This window comes from Macrotis lagotis, chromosome 1 (genome assembly GCF_037893015.1).
Source record: "Macrotis lagotis isolate mMagLag1 chromosome 1, bilby.v1.9.chrom.fasta, whole genome shotgun sequence".
Classification (NCBI taxonomy): Eukaryota; Metazoa; Chordata; class Mammalia; order Peramelemorphia; family Peramelidae; genus Macrotis; species Macrotis lagotis.
The window spans coordinates 901,893,481-901,911,428 of record NC_133658.1 but is presented as its reverse complement, the minus strand read 5'-3'; the positions used below and the strand labels follow the sequence as shown (position 1 = coordinate 901,911,428).

The 17,948-nt window shown below is 48.9% G+C and overlaps 1 protein-coding gene across 7 annotated transcripts in view; it reads left to right on the top strand.

The window, feature by feature from the left end:
- The window catches only part of SIPA1L3 (signal induced proliferation associated 1 like 3), a 160,362-nt gene that overhangs the window by 36,415 nt on the left and 105,999 nt on the right, over positions 1-17,948 (top strand). The window contains exon 1 of one of the 7 annotated variants that reach the window (XM_074219059.1): positions 14,123-14,357. The exons of the other annotated variants lie outside the window; for them this stretch is intronic. The gene's annotated coding sequence lies outside the window, so the exon portion shown is untranslated. Of the gene's footprint in view, positions 1-14,122; positions 14,358-17,948 lie in introns of those variants that run through there. 7 annotated transcript variants of the gene reach the window in all.

The following is a 17,948-nucleotide window of genomic DNA, read 5'->3' as shown; positions in this document are numbered from 1 at the left end:
AGCAGACCCTACTGGTGATTCTTGGTTCCGGAATGGTCCTTGCTTTCCACTTACTGATTTCTCTCTCTCTCTCTCTCTCTCTCTCTCTCTCTCTCTCTCTCTCTCTCTCTGTGTGTGTGTGTGTGTGTGTGTGTGTGTGTGTGTGTGTGCGCGTGTGTGTGTATGCAGCTTTTTTGGAGGCAAAAAAAGACATGAGGAAACTGAGACCCAGGGACCTCAGGAGTGACCTGCTCCTTAGTGGGGATTCATTTCTTTCTTTTTTTTTTATATATAGTGTCTTTGTTTTTTATTTTTGTTTTTACAAGGCAGTGGGGTTAAGTGGCTTTCCCAGTGCCACACAGCTAGGCAATTATTAAGTGTCTGAGGACAGATTTGAACTCAGGTCCTCCTGACTCCAGGACTGATGCTCTATCTATTGTGCCACCTAGCTGCCCCATGGGGACTCATTTCTCTGGTCTCTTCCAGGTCTGGAAGCCTGTGCTAGCTCTCTGTTGTCAGCTCCAGGTACAACAGCTTCTTGGATTTTTATTTTCTATTTTTGTTTTTGTTTTTGCTAAGCGATAGGGTTAAGTGACTTGCCCATGGCTCAGTTTACTTAGTGTTTGGTAAGTTCAGGATTTTTCAAATAGAAAACAAAAGAAGATGAGGGCAGAGGTGGCATCACCTCTGAGGCCTGCTCTCTATGTAAGATCTGTCTTCCTAGAGATGACTAGGACCAACTCTCCAGGGTCCTAGGGACTTGCCCAAGACTAAATTAGAGAGAAAGACTGAGATGCAGAAGGGAAGGAGCCCTTGGCTCAGTGATGGTAGGCTATGTCAAGGGCTGGGTCTAACCCTGCCACAGTGGCTCTGGAGAGAATGGGTGATGGGAGACCTGCAAGCTGGCAGGGGAGTTTTAACCATGTGGAAAAACTGGAAGGCCAACTGGTTGCTAGTCCACAAATTGGAAGCTGTGTATTTCCCCCTGGGACAGACCCTTCTCAAAGGGCTTTTTATTACCTAAAGCTGCAGAGAGAGAAACTGAGCCTCAGAGTCACACATCCTTCCAATGTGCTGGGGATTTTGGTTTCAGAAGGAGGTTATTTTAGCCAGGGGGGAACAAAGAGCTTGAGAAATGCCTGTCTCTGAGCCTGGGGGAAAGGCCATCTTGCTGAATGTTCGATACTGATAAGTATCTTCTGATTTCCTATCTAGAAATAAAGGCTTCTCAGTCCAGATGGGGATCAGCTGCAGAGATTGGGCCTCTTCAGTCTGGACAGACAAAGACTGAAAGGGGAGAGGAGAGAATCCTAAAAGCTATAGATAAGATAGATTTATTCACCAAGCCCCCCCTCCCATACCAGGACTGGGGCCCTTTAGAGTGTGAAATATGGCAGATGAAGGGGAGGGAGATGGGCAACTCACACAGAGCTTTCTTGGGTGAGTGATTCCTAAAGGGTTGGTTGTGGAAGTTGAGATATTTGCTCCTCCTGATCTCACACTGTGTGTGTATGTATATTTGGATCTGTCTGTCTCCCAACAGAATATCTCTCTCAAAATCATTTGTTTGCCCTACCCTCTCTCACTCCACACCAATCCCCCACCCCAGAAGTACCAGAAACTGGGACTAATGGAAAACCCTGACTTAACTTTGCCCCAAGGAGTATACCCTTTATAACAGGGCTAGGCTTCCTGGACTTCCCACTCTGCCCTCCTCCTCTCTTTGCCATCACTTCCACACCCATCCTCTCCCATCCACCAACTTTGGCCTCCAGAATTGAAAGACCCTGCATCTCTCTCTGCCAGTCTGGAATGATCTCCCCTCTCATCTCTGCCTCCTGGCTTCTCTGGCTTTCTTCTAACCTCACCTTTCCATCTCTCCTCAAGCTTAGTGCCTTCCCTGGGAGTTATCATTATTTTATCCTACATAAAATAATAAACATTTCTAAAGTGTATCAGGGTTTTATAAAGGGCAAGCTAGGTGGCATAGTGAACAGGGCCCCTGGCCTGGAGTCATAAGACCTGAGTTCAAATCCAGCCTCAGTCACTGACTAGCTGTGGGACCCTGGGTAGGTCACTGGATCCTATTGGCCTCAGTTTTCTCATCTATAAAATGAGGAAATGGCAACTACTCCCATATCTCTGCCAAGAAACTAAACTCCAAATGGTTTAGGACAGCTGTAAAACAAAATGCCTGAATCAGGTTTCCCAGGCATTTTATATGTTAACCATTTGATCTCTGAGATGAGCCTGAGCAGTTGGTTTTCAGCTGTGTTCCAAATCTAACTGCTCCCCCAAACTGAACTTGAACCAGGTAGAGCCTGGCCCTGGCCCGAAGCCTCTGGTGAGTCCTGACAACCAAGAATAACTTAGTCTGAAATGCTGAGGAGAAGCCCACAAGTTTTAATGGATTGAGGCCTTCCAAGCATCCTTGTTGAAAAGACCAGAGTAGAGTGGGAACTGTGATATAAAAACAGCACAGCAGAGAAAAACCTAGAAGTGAATGCATTTGAGCAACTGAACAGGCTTCTACAGTGATGCCTGTAGACCTGCCATCCCCGTAGGGCTACCTCCACCTGCGTCACTGTGCTGCCCCTGCCTCCCAGGAGGAGGTGACCTAATTTTGGAAGCTCAGCCAACCACTGGCTCTCCAGGACCTTCTCTGGCAGTGCCAGGTGGGGCCCCATCTGAGGCCTGGTGTACCAATGACTTGGCGGTTTGGTCTCAGACTCTTCTCACCTCTGACTGGCTTGGGGTCCAGCTGCTTAGCAACCTGGGCTGGCTTTGGCTGTACTGGGTCGCAGATCCCCTTTCCTCCTGCAGGAGATCTTCTGATCCCTCCTTCCCCAATTACTGGAACAAAAAAATTTCCTTTCTCCATTTTCTAATTGGATTTCTCCATTATTTGGCTTGCTTCAGTTTTTAGATTTTTATCAAGTGAGTGTGGGGGAGCTGGGTTGCCCTCACACTCACACATTTCCCAGATGCTGATTCCCATTGAGTCATCAAGGCAGTACCCCTGGGAGCCACCCTGGAGGTCCAAGGAATTGCTTTCAGGGAGACATTCGTTCTGATAAATGGCTTGCTTTCTGTTCAATGGATGGGTTTGGGCTGGCTAGCTCCCAGACCTTCTTTAGGTTTTGCTCCTGGTTTCTCCCCTAGACCCCCACTTATTCCTTCTCTTGAGGGGATCTCTGGACTCCTGTGGATGATTTCTCTTAAGTGTTTCCTGGATAGTGCTTGTAAGAGAAATTTGTGGCATGACATCACTGTGTACCGGAAGGGAAACGGATGGGACTTTGGAAGGCTCCCTTCTGCCTCCTTCTTGCCTCCTCCCCCTTCCCCCTACATAGTGCCTCTCTCTGTGTCATTCCCACCTCTGGAAGCTAGATTCCAAACTTAGCCTGGCATTCGAGGCTCTCCCAGAGAACTAGCTCACCTTGCCCCACATTTCCTAGGATCTGTTCTGGGATGCTACTGGTCCAGCCCAAGGCCATCATTGAGACCCTGGCTCAGAGACTGGGTGTCCTACTCTGGCACCCCACTCTTTGGCCCTCTCCTGTACTCTGAGCATATTCTGGTGTGTATTGAAAGCATTTTTTTTCTGCATTGGGAGATTCCACCTCTGGGGTTTACCACCTGGGTATCTTTGGGTAGGTGATTCTGTCTCCCTGGGGCTGTTTCCTCATTTGCTCTACTATACAAAGAAGGGTGGATCCGGCCTACGTTGAGGGTCCTTCTATCTCCAGGCAAGGTCTCTGAAACTGTTCTGTGCAGATCCAGAGACAATGTACAGAGAGCTGAGAGTGTCAGAGAGAGATGTGCTAGTTAACCTTCATTATTGTAGTTGACAATCTCACTGTAAGCTTTCTAAGGGACAGGATGCTCCCCTGCTTCTGGTAGCCTCTCCCTGGGTGCAGATCACCCTGGGGCCATACCCTTTCCCTGGGCAGATCACCCTGGGGCCACAGCCTCTCCCTGGGGGCAGATCTTCCTGCTCTGCTAGGAAAGTTGACATTTGGAGAAGCAACCCCCATATTTGACACAATTTTGGCTGGACTTTGGCCCACTTTGCCTTAATCTCAGGATCTTTTAAGTCAAACTTGGGAAGAGTCAAAAGACACATTTTTATCATAAAATGATAATAAGCCCTGCCTGGCTTCCTCACTTGCTTTCTTCCTTTTCTTCCCATCTGCCTCTGCCTTCAGCCTCCAAGTGGCTGCTCCCATCCACTGGGTTGGCCCATTCCTTTATGGATCACCAATCTCTTCTTTCATGTACTTTGGAAACCTCCTGCACTTTAGTGAATCAGTAAACCCTTATTAAGCTTCTCCCATGGACTGGGCATTGTGCTTAGAACTGGGGCTGCAAAAAAAAAAAGAGGCAAAGGAGCTTGCAATCTAATGGGAGAAAAAACCCACAAGCAACCCCATATAAAGCAGGAGCCCCAGGAGATGATTAGCAGAGGGAAGGCACAGGGATGGGAGAGGGTTCTGGATAGGAAGCTCATCCCTTGTCCATACCTGCTCCATTCTGCTCTGCACTAACACAGGGATGTCTAAAATACCACAGGGTGATACTGGGGTGCCCTCAGCTGGAAAGAATGGAAGCCCCAAACGGCTCCAGGACTGAGGAGGGCACTTAACCTCAGGGCCTGGGAGGCCTGGAGGTCAGCTGTCCAAGCATTGGTCCAGCGCCTGCAGAGGAAGCAGCTGTTGCCTCCAGGGACTTCCTTTCCATGGGAAGACATCATATGCACACACGTAGAAGTATGTGCAAATTAAAAGCAGGTTGATTTGGGGCAGTACTCTCTTCTTCCCTCTTGTTTGGTGGCTTGCTTTTGTGGGGGACTGGTCTGGGTTCAGCATCCCACTAGGCCTGGCTTTGCTAATCACTTCAACACAAAGTATTAGTGTCCAGGGGCCAGTTAGCTTTGGCCCCATGAAGGGCCTCTTTTCTCTACCACTGTTGTTTGTGCTGCTACATTGCTCCCATCAAATTTCTGGTATTGGCCACACCCGCTTCATGGTCAGTTAGCCCTCAGAGGCCTTAGGAGCCAATGACAGCCCTTTTTCTCCAGAAGGATCTTTGCTAAGGGATGTTCCCTGGGAACATGAGCCCTTCTGATTCGGACCAGCTGTGTCCTCCAGCAGCCTCCCCTGTACCAGATTCCAGCAACTTCTCATTTCCTCCAGGAAATGGAGTGGGTTGTGAGAACAGTGAAATACCCAAGATGATGAACCTTCGCCAGTGAGCGTGGGAACCTTTCTCTGGCCAAGACTCAATGAGGGGGAGTGGCTGGAGAGAAGTGTTCCTGTTGTGGGGTCCCCTAGGCTAAGACTCATAACACTTAACTCTGTGCTGTTCAGTTTTTCCATCTGTGAAAGGGGAATTCTTTCCCCATCATGTTTCCCAGAGCTACCATGGTGGGATTCAGTCTAAATCACAGGATGTTAGAAGTGGAAGATAAGGGGCGGCTAGGTGGTGCAGTAGATAGAGCATGGGCCCTGGAGTCAGGAGTACCTGGGTTCAAATCCCTCAGACACTTAATAATGACCTAGCTGTGTGGCCTTGGGCAAGCCACTTAACCCTGTTTGCCTTGCCAAAAAAAAAAAACCTAAAAAAAAAAGTGGAAGATACCTGAGGGCCCAGACCTAGTCAGAGCAGAGCTTTAGGAAGCTCCCTTTTGAGAACTCTTAATTTACTGAAAGGCAGTTGTCATGGCCCACCCTGAGACTTCTCTTCCCAGGCTCAACGTCTCCCATTTCTTCAACTTGTCCTCCCGGATCTTGGATTCAAAGCATACCATCTCTCTTCAGCTTGTCAACCTGTCCATGTACATCAACCTGCCCATGTCCCTTCTGTACTTCACACCTTCCTAAAGCTGGCTCCAAATCACAGCTGAATTTGTGGGTCACTAAAGCCCCTAGAACTTTTTCAAACTACTTGCTGTCTAAGCAAATACTATATTGGGAAAGTTTCTTTTTTGCAACCCAGTTCTGGCCTGTACCCCCATGGAGAGAATCTAGTTCTTATAAGCATTCCTTTTTTTGGGTGTTTGCTTCTTCTAAGCCTTCATCTGAAGATTGGAGAATCAAATTCAATTTTGTTATTTTATTTTGGGACCAGAAATGTAGCAATAGCAAGCTGGGGCATGGGGCAGGAAGGGCTTGGAAAGTTTCTTGGCAGTAGCCCTGCCTCTGAGCAGTAGCCCTGCCTCTGGGCAGGACTGAATCGCCCTCCTGCTCATTGTTTGATCTTTCATTCTCTGCACTATAGAACCTTCCTTTGTTCTTACTGTGAGCAGACATTGTTGTGTCTTATTCTGCTTTCAGCCAGGGTACTGCCTCCTTTCCAGGTCAATCCCTGTCTTTCCTGTCTAGTCCTCCAGGATGCCCATCAGAAGAGCCACGTCCTGAGCCCAAGCTCCAGAGATGAAGCACATGGCTGTGCTGCCCCATAGTGCCCCTGTCAGCTCTGACCTAGGATCACCCTCCTTCACATCGCCCCACATGGCCACAGGCAAACCTTTTTGATGCAGCTTCATTGTCTGCAAAACAGGGGTAATCCTCATGCTTCAGACACAGACCACAGGTCTTTCCTTCAGGAAGCTCAAATTCTCTAGTTTTCTTTATGGGGGCCATTCATTGGGATCCTGGTGATCCTGAGGCCTCAGGATGGATTCTGTCTGGAGGTTTAGAGCACATCCACATGCAGATCCACTCATTCACTTGTGAAAAATAGGTGACCTGCCTGCAACACCCCCTCAGAGTGGCTAAGTTGGCCTTTGGACCCAAGGTTCCCCAGGTCCAGACCTCACTTATGAAAACATAATGCCATGCTGACTCATTTGATGCCACTGGAAAAGAAGAGGAAGATGGCAGTTTTGAATTAATTCAGTGGCCCCCCCAAAACACCAACTGGAGAATCAGAAATTCAGGAGCATTCAGTTGCCATGGAAGTGCCTGTTACAAGGATCTCCTATCAGAACAGCAGCAGCCTCTTCCTCCCTGCCAGTTTATTCCTGGACTTCCCCGGGAGATTGGGTAGTTCTGATGACCCAGAGGATGGACAGACAAGGCCAGTGCTCTGTATGATCCTGCTAACCGCCTGACTCACTTGAAGAGAAGGTAATCTGTCTTACTTGGAGAAGTCGGGCCAGGACAACAGGACTTCAGGCTCAGGAGAGATGATGAATGTATTTGGAATTTGACCCTGGAGCCACTGGAGCGAAGGAGTGAGAGTGAGCATTTGGGCCAACTAGCCTGCCTGCCCCATCTTGGGTTTCTCTTGGGCTTCAGCTTTCCTTTGTTGTATGCTTTGGGATTGCTTTCAACTACTCTTTGACTGTTGGAAAATGTTCGACCCCCAGTTGGGAGGAGGAGAGCCTTTTCCCCTTAGCTTCAATGAAGAGAAAGCCGAGCCTTGATCATTCAGACCCTGCTGGTCTGTATTTCAAGACAATTATACAGGACCTGGTCCCAAGGTCTGTGGAATCCAGAATGATCTTTCCTGTTATTCAGTCTGCCCTTCTGGTTGTAAGGCTTTTGTTTGCAAAGCTTTTGTGCCACCCCTTTGCCTCCCAAAGGCCCTCCCTGTCTGTTGCCTCTGTCCTATTATTCCCTGTTGGTGTAAACAACTTCCTCCCAAAATTACGTAGCACTCTCTCCCATCCCTGGGCCTTCACTCCTTATGTTTTTGGCCTTCCTGCTACAGCCTTAAAGGTAGCTCATATTCCATCTTTTTTCCTTCAGTTGGTTCCTCATCCCTCAGTCAGTCCCCATCTCCCCACTCTCACCTCAGCAGTGGATTTTGTGTCTCTCTGATGGACTGCTGTCATATGGGACATTGAAGTCATCTGAGTGTTATCTGTTTGCTGAATTATGTCAGATTGACCAGTGGCCATTGCAGCTGGTGGGTCAGACTCAGGGCAGCCTGACTGATGAGAAGGGATATGGGAGTTACAGACTTTGGAAGGTATATGGGTGAGTGGGTGGGGGAGGCAAATGCCCTCTCATTGGACTCACTCTCCTCTGGAAGAACTCTGGGTCTGTCAGGAGAGACTTGGGTTCAAATTCTGTCTCTGACACTTACCTCTTATTTTCCTCATCTGTGAAATGGGACTAATCAAGCCTATAACAACTTCATAGACTTGTTGTGAGGCCTAAAGAAAGACTGTATCAAAGGACCATTGAAATGTCAGTTATTGTTACTTATTGGTCATTAATTATCCTCAGATCCACAGAAGGGTTTCCTTTGTAGCAAGAGAAAGGCAGCGACCTGCTCACAGAGCAGATTCTGGGCTAGCTTTCCTACTGCGGTCTAGGACAGCATTGTGCAGAATTTATTCTGATATCCCCCCCCCAAACCATCTGTTGCTCCCTTTTTATCTATACAGTGATTGACATTTATTCTGAGTAATAATTCTTCTATAAACACAATTCTCTCTTCCTCCTCCTCTCTCCTTCCCTTTACCTTTCCCTCTTTGTCTCTGTCTCGTGTCTCCCTTTTCTCTCTCTCTACCCCCCCTCTCCCTTCCATTTCTTTGTTCTCCCTCCCAATAGTATTGTCTACCCATTCAGCTTTTAGAATGGAAGGAAGAGGTCTAATTTCTTTTGGTCTTTAAGGATCTGTCTTTTGGCTTCTCCCAAACAGCTGGAATGAGTGAACAGATGTTTTCAAAGCTGATGTTCAGGGCATAAATCATTTTTTTAGGTAGTGAGAGGCAGGGTGATCAAGAAACCAGAGCCCTGGCAGTAGGACCAGCCAGTCTGGAATTGAACCCTTACCTGACCCCCAATTACCTCTTCCATAGTCTATTACAACTGTTTCCTCTCTGCTCTAGTCCATATATATGTGTGTGTGTGTGTGGGTGTGTGTGTGTGTGTGTCTGCCAAAATAATCTCTTTAATACTTACTCCTCTCCTTAAAGACCATCAGTGGCTCCCTAGTACCTGCAGGGTGAAATACAGATTCCCTAGCCTGGCATTTAAGTCCCTGTGGATGTGGTTTCAGGATGTGGGCACCTGTTTCCTTCTCGCTTTTTCCACCTCCTCTGTTCTCTAGCCAGTCATTCCCATATCTTGGCTTGTTCCACATTTGTTGTTTCAAGTTTTATTGCTGTTTTGTTTTGACATTACAAACATCTACTGTTACAAGAGGCGTCTTGTAACAAAGTAAAACAATTAAACAAAACTAACAGCACAGTGACCTCTTCTGAGAGAGCTAGCTTCATTCTGTATCTCTGGCACCGCCCCGTCACACCTGCGCCCTCTCCATTGGGAAAAAAAAAGATTTAATTAATAGACATTATTTTCTTTGCCTTCTTTCTTCACCCCATTAAAAAAAAGAAAAGAACAACAAAACTCTTGCAACAATACGTATTGACAAGAAAGACACATTCACCCTACAAAGATGGTGAACTCCTTGTGTTCCTGGCCTAGGCTTCATCCTGGTCTTCCAGAGTCAGTGCTTTCTTTGCCTCCCTAGTGCTTATCACAGAATCTGATAGGCAATAATGAGATGATATTAAATGAGATGTTTATGAAAAGCATATGGCTCAGTGCTTGGCGCATTTGTTGCCATTTGGTTGATTCTGGCTTTCCTGGCAAAGATACTGGAGGGCGTTTGCCATTTTCTCCTCCAGCTCATTTTACAGATGAAGAAACTAAGACAAACAGGGTAAAGTGACTTGCCCAGGATCACCCAGTTAGTACGTGTCTGAGGCAGGATTTGACCCTGTATTGATTTTCAAAGTTGTTTGTCTTCAGTCTTGCTGGCTGGGAAGAAGCTGTTCTGGTTCCAGATCATTTCTTCCTTCATCACTTTTTTGTTATATTTACCAGCTGTCCCTGGACAAGTCACATCATTTCTCCAATCTTCATTTTTCATCTGTAAAACAGTCAACAAGCTTTTTTTTAGTTACTTATTTGGGGGCGGCTAGGTGGCTCAGTGGATACAGCACTGGCTCAGGAGTCAGGAGAACTTCAGTTCAAATCCAGCCTCAGACACTTAATAATCGCTTAACTGTATGACCCTGGGCAATTCACTTAACCCCATTGAATTAAATAAATGAAATTTTTTTAAAAAGCAGCTAGGTGGTTCAGTGTATACTGATTCTGGAGTCAGGAGGACCCAAGTTCAAATTCTGCTTCAGACACATGACACTCACTAGCTGGGTGACCCTGGACAAGTCCCTTAACCCCAATTGCCTTACCAAAATAATTGTTTTTTTTTTAATATTTTCCTTTTTTCCCCAATTACATTGTAAAAACAATTTTTAAAATTTGTTTTTCAAAATGTTGAGTTCTGAATTCCCTCCTTACTCCCCCCCCAATGAGAAGGCAAACAGTTTGATAGAGATTACCCGCAGGCCATCATGCAAAACCCATTCCACACTGGTCGTGTTCAACATGCATTTATTAGGGAATGGAATAAGCATTCAAGTAATGTCTAGTATGTGACAAGTAGGGCAGTGAGGGGATGGGGAGTGGGGAAGGATTTCCATAGGTCTGGAATCAGGGAGACCTGAGTTCAAATGCAGCCCCAGACTGTTCTAGCTGTGTGACCCTGGGTAAGTTACTTCCCCCTGTTTGCCTCAGTTTCCTTATGAGCTGGAGAAGGAAATGGCAGATCACTGTCTTGGCCGAGAAAACCACAGATGGAGTCGTGAAGAGTCAGCCTGGCTGAAATAACCAAAGGAAAGTGCTTTTTTTTTTTTTTACAAATATTACCTCATCATGGGATGCCAGGTCCTATGATAAACAAAAAGGTCAAGAGCAGACCCTGTCCTCAAGGAGTGTGCTTTCTAATGTGTGAAAAATATGTCAGTAACCAGGTGTCTTCAAAGTATGGATCTTGGGAGATCAGTTCAACCTTAAAGGAGACCTGAGGGGCCAAAGGAGGCCTCCTGCAGCTTGAATGAGGCCTGAGGGGCCGAGGGGAAGGGGCTGCAACCCCTGGGATAAGTGGGCAGCAATGCAATTGCTTGGAGACAAGAGCTGGAGGTTGGTGTAGGAGGTACAGCAGGTGGGCCACAGTGATTGAATGAGACCCTTTCTGAGAGGTAAGCAAGTGACCCAGTTAGGAAGGACTTGAAATGTCAGATAGAAGACTTTCAGTTTGATCTTGGTATCTGGAGCACCTTGGATAGCAAGCTGACATGGTGAAACATAGTCTTCAGAAAAATGCTCTTGGCAGCAAAGGACAGGATGGATTGGAGGAGGGCGAGACTTGAGTGAAGACATGAGTTAGAAGGCTGTTGTGCAGTCTAAGAGATGAAGGCCTGACCTGAACCATGAGTGGAGAGGTGGTATCCCATACTAGAGATGTTGTGAAGGTATAGTCAGCAAGATGGCACTGATTGGATGTGTGTGGGGAGGAGAGTGGGGAAATCAGGGCTTCAAGCCTGAGTGATGGAGAGGATGGTAGTTTTCTGGATGGTAGAAGGAAGAGAAAGGATGGTTTTGGGGAGAAGATATTGAGTTCTGTTTTGATCATATTGAGTTTGAGATTCCTGTGAGCCATCAATCCAAAGTGCCCATGAGGCACTGGGTAATGCATGACCATGACACTCAGGAGAGCCTAGGGTTGGAGCAATAGATCTGGGAACCAGCTGCCTAGAGATAATTGAACCCATGGAGGCTGATGAGATCACCAAGTGAGAGAGTGTGGATTGAAAAAAGGGTTTAAGTTAGTGACATGGGAGACAAGAGGGATCACCATGGATGAAAAGCCAACAGGGAACATGGAGTAGAAGTGTTTGCAGAGGGGAAGAGAAACAGGAGAGAGGAAAGTAGTGACAATCTCGATAAACTGGAAGGAGATGGGCAGCCATGTCTCATTCTTTGGAGAAATGGAGGATGAAAGATGGGGAAAATTCAAACAGGAGAGATTGGAAGAGGCTCTGGTCTGCTTTGTGTAGTGTTAGTGACCAGACACAGCTCTTGTTCAGCCTTTTTCATCAGGCCCAGTAGTGACTGATGTTATAAATCATTCAATCAGCAAATACCTACTGTGTTGTCATAGTTGTTTTAGGGCAGTGGATAAGGCACTGAAGCTTCCTGAATTCAGAAGTGGCCTCAGAAACTTAGTAGCAGTATGACCCTGAGCAAGTCATTTCACCTTGTTTGCCTCAGTTTCTTCATCTCTAAGATGAGCTGGAGAAGGAAATGGCAAATCACTGGTATCTTTGCCAGGAAAACCCCAAGTGGGGTTAGACACAACTGAAAAATGACTGAACTAAAAGGAGATTTTTTTTTTTTGGAAAAGCAATGAGGTTAAGTGACTTGTCCAGGGTCACAGAGCTAGGTAATTATTAAATGTCTGGGTTCAGATTTGAACTCAGGTCCTGCTGACTCCAGGGCTGTTGCTCCAATCTACTGTACCACCTAACTGCCCCTACAGAGATTCTTAATGTCCAGAGGTGAATGGGACAACTCTCCAGGCAAAGATGCAAGGGCAAGAGACAGTGTTCTCAGTTAAGGGAATAGTAAGAAGGCTTACATTATTTTTATGTATATAATCTTTATATATTTCTTCATGATTACATAATTAATCTTAGTGTGGCTACATTACAAGGTGTGTGAAGACAGAGAGAAGGGATGAGAATCTTGGAAAGCAGCTAGGATTGTGCAGGGCTGTAACTGCGAGGAGGAAGCACCTGGGGCTGAACGGAGGGGCACTAGGGAGCCATGACATAGTCAGACTGTGCTTTAGAAGATCCCTTTTACTGCCAGCCTAGCAGAGGACTGGAAAAGAGAGAGACTTGAGGCAAGGAGGCCACGAGAGAGGCCATAGAAGAGTTCAGCATCAGGGAAGTCCCTGTTGCCTGGTGTATTAACTGACTGATTGGTAAGATTGGCATTTTTGAGATTGAGACAGTACAACGTGGGAGGAGGCTTTGTGGACTAGGACCACGGAGACCTGATCAGTGTTCTTGCTCTGTATTCTTGGGCAGGTCATTTACTGTCTCTGAGCCTCAGTGTCTTCGTTGGCTGAGATGGATTAGACCAGGCCCTTTCTGGGGTATTGGGAGTCCTGATGTCCAAGGAATCTGGCTCCTGAGACTGGTAGCTGAATGACCAGCCTCTTCTTTGGGGGCAGACCTCCCTGGCCCTACTGGGAGCTGAACAGCCAGCCAGCAGTAGAGCCAACAGAGGCTTCCTCCTTGGGTGGCTTTTGCATAGGAAGAGAAGGTCTGGAGAGCTTATCATTTAGTGGCCCCCCACCACCAGTTTCAGGGTTCACTTTCTTGGCTTCAGCCCTCTCTGCCTCTTCCACCACCATGTGGATTAAGAGAGTCCCAAGTGACTGTAGTAGCAGCTGCTGCTAGGTGTTAGATGGCCTTTGGATGGCCTGGGTGCGGGGCTGTGCGTGCGTGTGTGTGTGTGTGTGTGTGTGTGTGTGTGTGTGTGTGTCCGCCTGCGTGTGCGTGTGTGTGTGTGTGTCCGCCTGCGTGTGCGTGTGTGTGTGTCTGTGCTTTTGTCTTGGGTGGGGGCACAGCTTTTAGCTGTCCCATTTGGGGGGGGGGGAGTAGGATGAAAGAGAAGTTTCCAGGCTGGACTGGCTATTGAGCATCCCTAATTACGCCCTCCTGTGACTGGGGAGACATCCCTTGGCAGCCAGCTGTGGGAACACGGTGGGCCGTGGAGAGGCTGCCCCCTCCCTCCTTGAAGCTCTCTGCCCCTCATTCTCAGGGGGCTCTGCAGTTCCATGCCCAGGACCCCAGTCTGACCTGGCCCGGCCCTCCCCCTTTCTCTTCATCCCTGTGGCCGTCCCCCTCGCTGGCTTTCCCCGTCCGGATGTGTCCTGGCTGGCTGAGAGCGGGCGGCGCTGCTGGCCTGCAGCTCTGCTGGGGGAGGGGGGACCGCGCGCGCGCGCACACACACACACACACACACACACACACACACACACACACACCCGCGGGCGGGCACGCATGCACACACACACACACACACACACACACACACACACACACCCCACCGGCCTAGACTACGCGGCGGCACATGACTCCCCGAGCGGGCTGGGCCCGGGAAGGCGGCTCTGCTGACGGCTTCTCCCCGGCTGCCTCCTCTCCCGTCCCGGTCCCCGGCTGCCTCCTCTCCCGGCCCCGACCCCGCTGCCTCCTCTCCCACCCGGGTTCCCATCCCAAGTTCCGCCGCTCTCCACCAGAGGACGGGGCATTCCCGAGCTGCCGCGGCCGCCAGTGCACCGCTCGCCCTCTCGCGCTCCCTTCCTTCCTGCCTCCCTTCCTTCCCTCTCTCGTGGGTGCCTCTGCTGCTGAATGGCCTCACGTGGCCCAGGAAACCCTTCTGGAGGCTTCTGATTTGATGACCAAGAGCTGAATGGAAGAGGGCTTTGTGGGGCTCCCAAAGGTAAGCTTCTCAGGGGAGCCCTGGGGGAAGGAGCTATGCCTTTCTGAACCCCACTCTTCTCTCATGGGCTGAGCTAGGCAAGCTCTTGTCTGGGGAGCTCTTCGGAGATTCTGGGGGTGCGGAGAGAAGTCCAGTCCCCAAAGGAGTAGCTGTGATAAGGGCTGAAGTGGGGGGGGGAGGCTCATCTCTCTGTGCCCCTTGGAGGATGTGTTGTTTTTATGTGCCTAAGGGCTGAAGGATGCCCCTTCTGCTGAGCCTGCCCATCTACCTGACCTCCCCCTAGCCCCCCACAAAAAACCCTCCTCTTCCTCTGTGGTCTTAAAGGGCTGGCAGTCAGCAGCCTCCGTGGAGAGAATGGGGGTAGCCTGCAAAGCTGGTCTGTCTTGCTGGGTCAGCATTGAGGGGGATGAGAATGTCCTTGGCAGCCCCTTGCCCAGTGGGACCCCTCCTCCAAATGGCATGGCCCCTCCCCTTTCTAGCTGCTCCTGAGAGTGTCACCCGTGGAGCAGAAAATGGGCAGAGACGGCCTCAGCTCCCGCACTGCCCCTGGTGGTCCTGACAAAACATGTGTGTCTGTGTGTGTGCATGTATGCACATGTGTGTATGTGTGCTTCGTTGTATCGCCAAATCTCTTTTTTGTTTTTGACCCAGGACCCTCAGTTGTACAAAGTAAGCCAGAGTAGGGGAGCACCCAATTGTTCAGCCAGGGCAGAGTTTAGAGCAGAGACACTGCCTGTTCTGACTGCACCTGCCCAGAGGGTCAGGCTTTTTTGAAGACCCAGCTGGTCCTTTCACTTGCTGTCCCCAACTCCCTGTCACTGCCTCTCTCTGTCATTCCAGGTTTTCTCCCTTCTGGCAGGCTGACCCTTCCAAGCTTATCTTACTTAATGAGACCTCAATTAGAGTCAGGGGACCCGGGTTCAAAATCTGCTCATAGTAGCTATATGAACTTAGCCACGTTATTTAAATCTGATTTCTCATCTGTCAAAATGGGAATATTTGTGCTTGCTCAATCTTTCTCACAGGGTTGTTTTGAGAAAATAACTTTGTAGATGGTGAACCCAGTCATGCAGATGTGGACAGACTGGCTGGTTGCTGGCCCCTTCTGCTTCTGTACTTTTTGGAGTTAATTAGCTACTGGGTGACCACAGAGCAGGAATCTAAAGCTATTCACTGCCTTGAATCCTAACTTAACTCTATTTTGATTCACAAAGCCCCCAACCCCAAAGTGCCATAAGGATAGGTCCATCATCATCCTTGTTCTGACAACCATTCATAATTGTTCAATCAACCACCTTTGGGTCTTCCTGCAGTGCTACTGCTGCTGCTCTCTGCCCCTCCCATCTCCCTGGTTTCAGTGACAGCTCTCCTGGTTCTCTTCCCACTTTTTACACTGCACCTTCTGGGCTCCAGTGGGGGCTTCTGTCCTAGCCCTTCCTTCATTTCTATAACTCCCATTTCCTCTCTGTAGATGATTCCTAAATGTACTTATCCAACCCCCAGCTCCTCCCCCCTGACCCAGCAGCATCCAGATCTAATTTCCTTTAACTACCTTGCTCCTCTGTCCCACTTTGGCTGATGGAACCACTGATCTTTGCTTTCCCAGATTTGTGACTTTGGGGGTACCCTCATCTCTTTCCCAGCCTTCCACTGTGGAAATGCCCTTTATTGGTGCCAGTCCCCCATTGCTTCATCATCTCCCCCCTGTAGGCACCCATCACAGAGCGACTAGGGAAGCAGGAAGCCCCTCTCGCCTGGCCTGCTCCAGTCTTGGCCTCCTCATTGGTCTCTCTTCCTGACCTCAGTCTACCCCTCTCCAGTTCATCCTCCTCAGAGCAACCACCGATGCTGCTTTTGGTTCATGACCTTCCCCTACTCAAGAATCTCCCAGGATTGTCTTTGCCAAAGATCAGCTACTCAGCCTGGCATTTGAGGCTCTCCTTATACCTTTCTAGTCTTGTTTCCTATTTTTCCCTGGAGGCGTCTTTAGATCAGCTAGACTAGCCTAGCACCCATCTGCAGCCCACCCAGCCAACTTCTGAGCCTTTGCCTTACCCCCCCCCCCCAACCTGAACTCCAGAGATTGGCTCAGTGTCCAGTGTACAGGAAGTCATCAGGAGCTTAGGAGCTACTTTTGGAGTTGGGCCCTACTTTGCTCCCATGGCCCCCTCCCAGCCCAGACCATGATGACATTGGGGTGTCTGCCCCCCACCAAGAGAGGCTCAAGTTCAGTACTGCCCAGACACGTCCTCCTAGGAGCCCTTCACTTCTCTCAAGCCTCAATTTTAACATCCAAAGAGGAAATTCTCCATTGAGTCCCTGACCCATTCTGGCCAACACTCACTCAGCAATCCTCTAAATGGGAGCCATATTGTTGTTATGCCAAGTCTTCAGCTTCTGCCCTCCATGTTTTCCCTGCCAGGCACCAGCCTAGGGTCTGGTCCCACAGGTCATAGGTGCCCTCCTCCAGGCCCAGGTTTCCTCCCCCCTGCCCCTGTTAGGGAGGCTCCTTTCTCTGCTTCTCTGGCTCCAGTCAGTCAACTGACTTTCTGCACTTAAGACAAGCACTGCAAAGAAAGGCATAAAATAGTCCCTGTCCTCCAGGAGCTTATGATCTAATGGAGGAGGGACAGCTAGAAGCAATCTATATGAGAAAAACAGGAAAAAAATCAATTTGGGAAAAGCCCTAGGATGAAGAGTTGGGCAGAGCCTTCCTAGAGGTGGGTTTTAGCTGAGACCTGGAGGAAGCCAGGAGGTGGAAATAAGGAGGGAAAGCCTGCCAAGGGTGGGGCAGACAGAAAAAGCACCCAGATCCAGCAGACAGATTGAGCAGCACAGGTGGGCCAGGAAGGGGGAGAGCATTTTGGTTCTGATCCCTGGGCCCTCAGGAGCCTCTGGAGGTTAGGGAGTAGGGAAAGTAGGGAAGCAGCTTTTGTGGGTTTTATCCCACTCCAGAAGATGGTAAGCTTCCTGAAGACAAGGGCCGGCATAGCCCCACATCCTGTCTGACACCATCTGCAACAAATAGAAAAAGTACATCATCCAGTGTCTTCTGTCCTTTGGTTTATGCTAAGGCCCGTTGTTCTTCTGGATGCTCCCTAGCTCTACCTCTTGCCCAGGTTGCATCCTCCCCAAGCTTCAAAGACCCGCTCAGCCCCAGTGTCCTCCAGGCAGCCCTCGCAGATCCTTCTCCTTCTTGTCTCTGTTGTTTCCCCTTCTTGGGAACAGAGCTTATTCCAGGCTTGTCTTTATATCTCCACCTCTTTGGACCTGTCCAGCCTGAAGGAAGACTAAGGGCTCCTGGGCCTCTTGGTTTCTGGCCACTCAACCACTTCTCCTGCCTTAGATTGACATCATTATTGTCACTCAAGGGTTACTTTGGGGTAACTGGTTTTTACACCTGCTGTGATTACCTGCAGTGTGACCCTAGAGAAGTCATTTGATGACTCTTGGACTTGAATGACTTCATCTGAAAATTGTGAAGGCAATTGATTGAGGACTGACTTGCCAAGGAAGGAGGGAAGGAAGGAAGGAAGGAAGGAAGGAAGGAAGGAAGGAGGGAGGGAGGGAGGGAGGGAAGGAAGGAAGGAA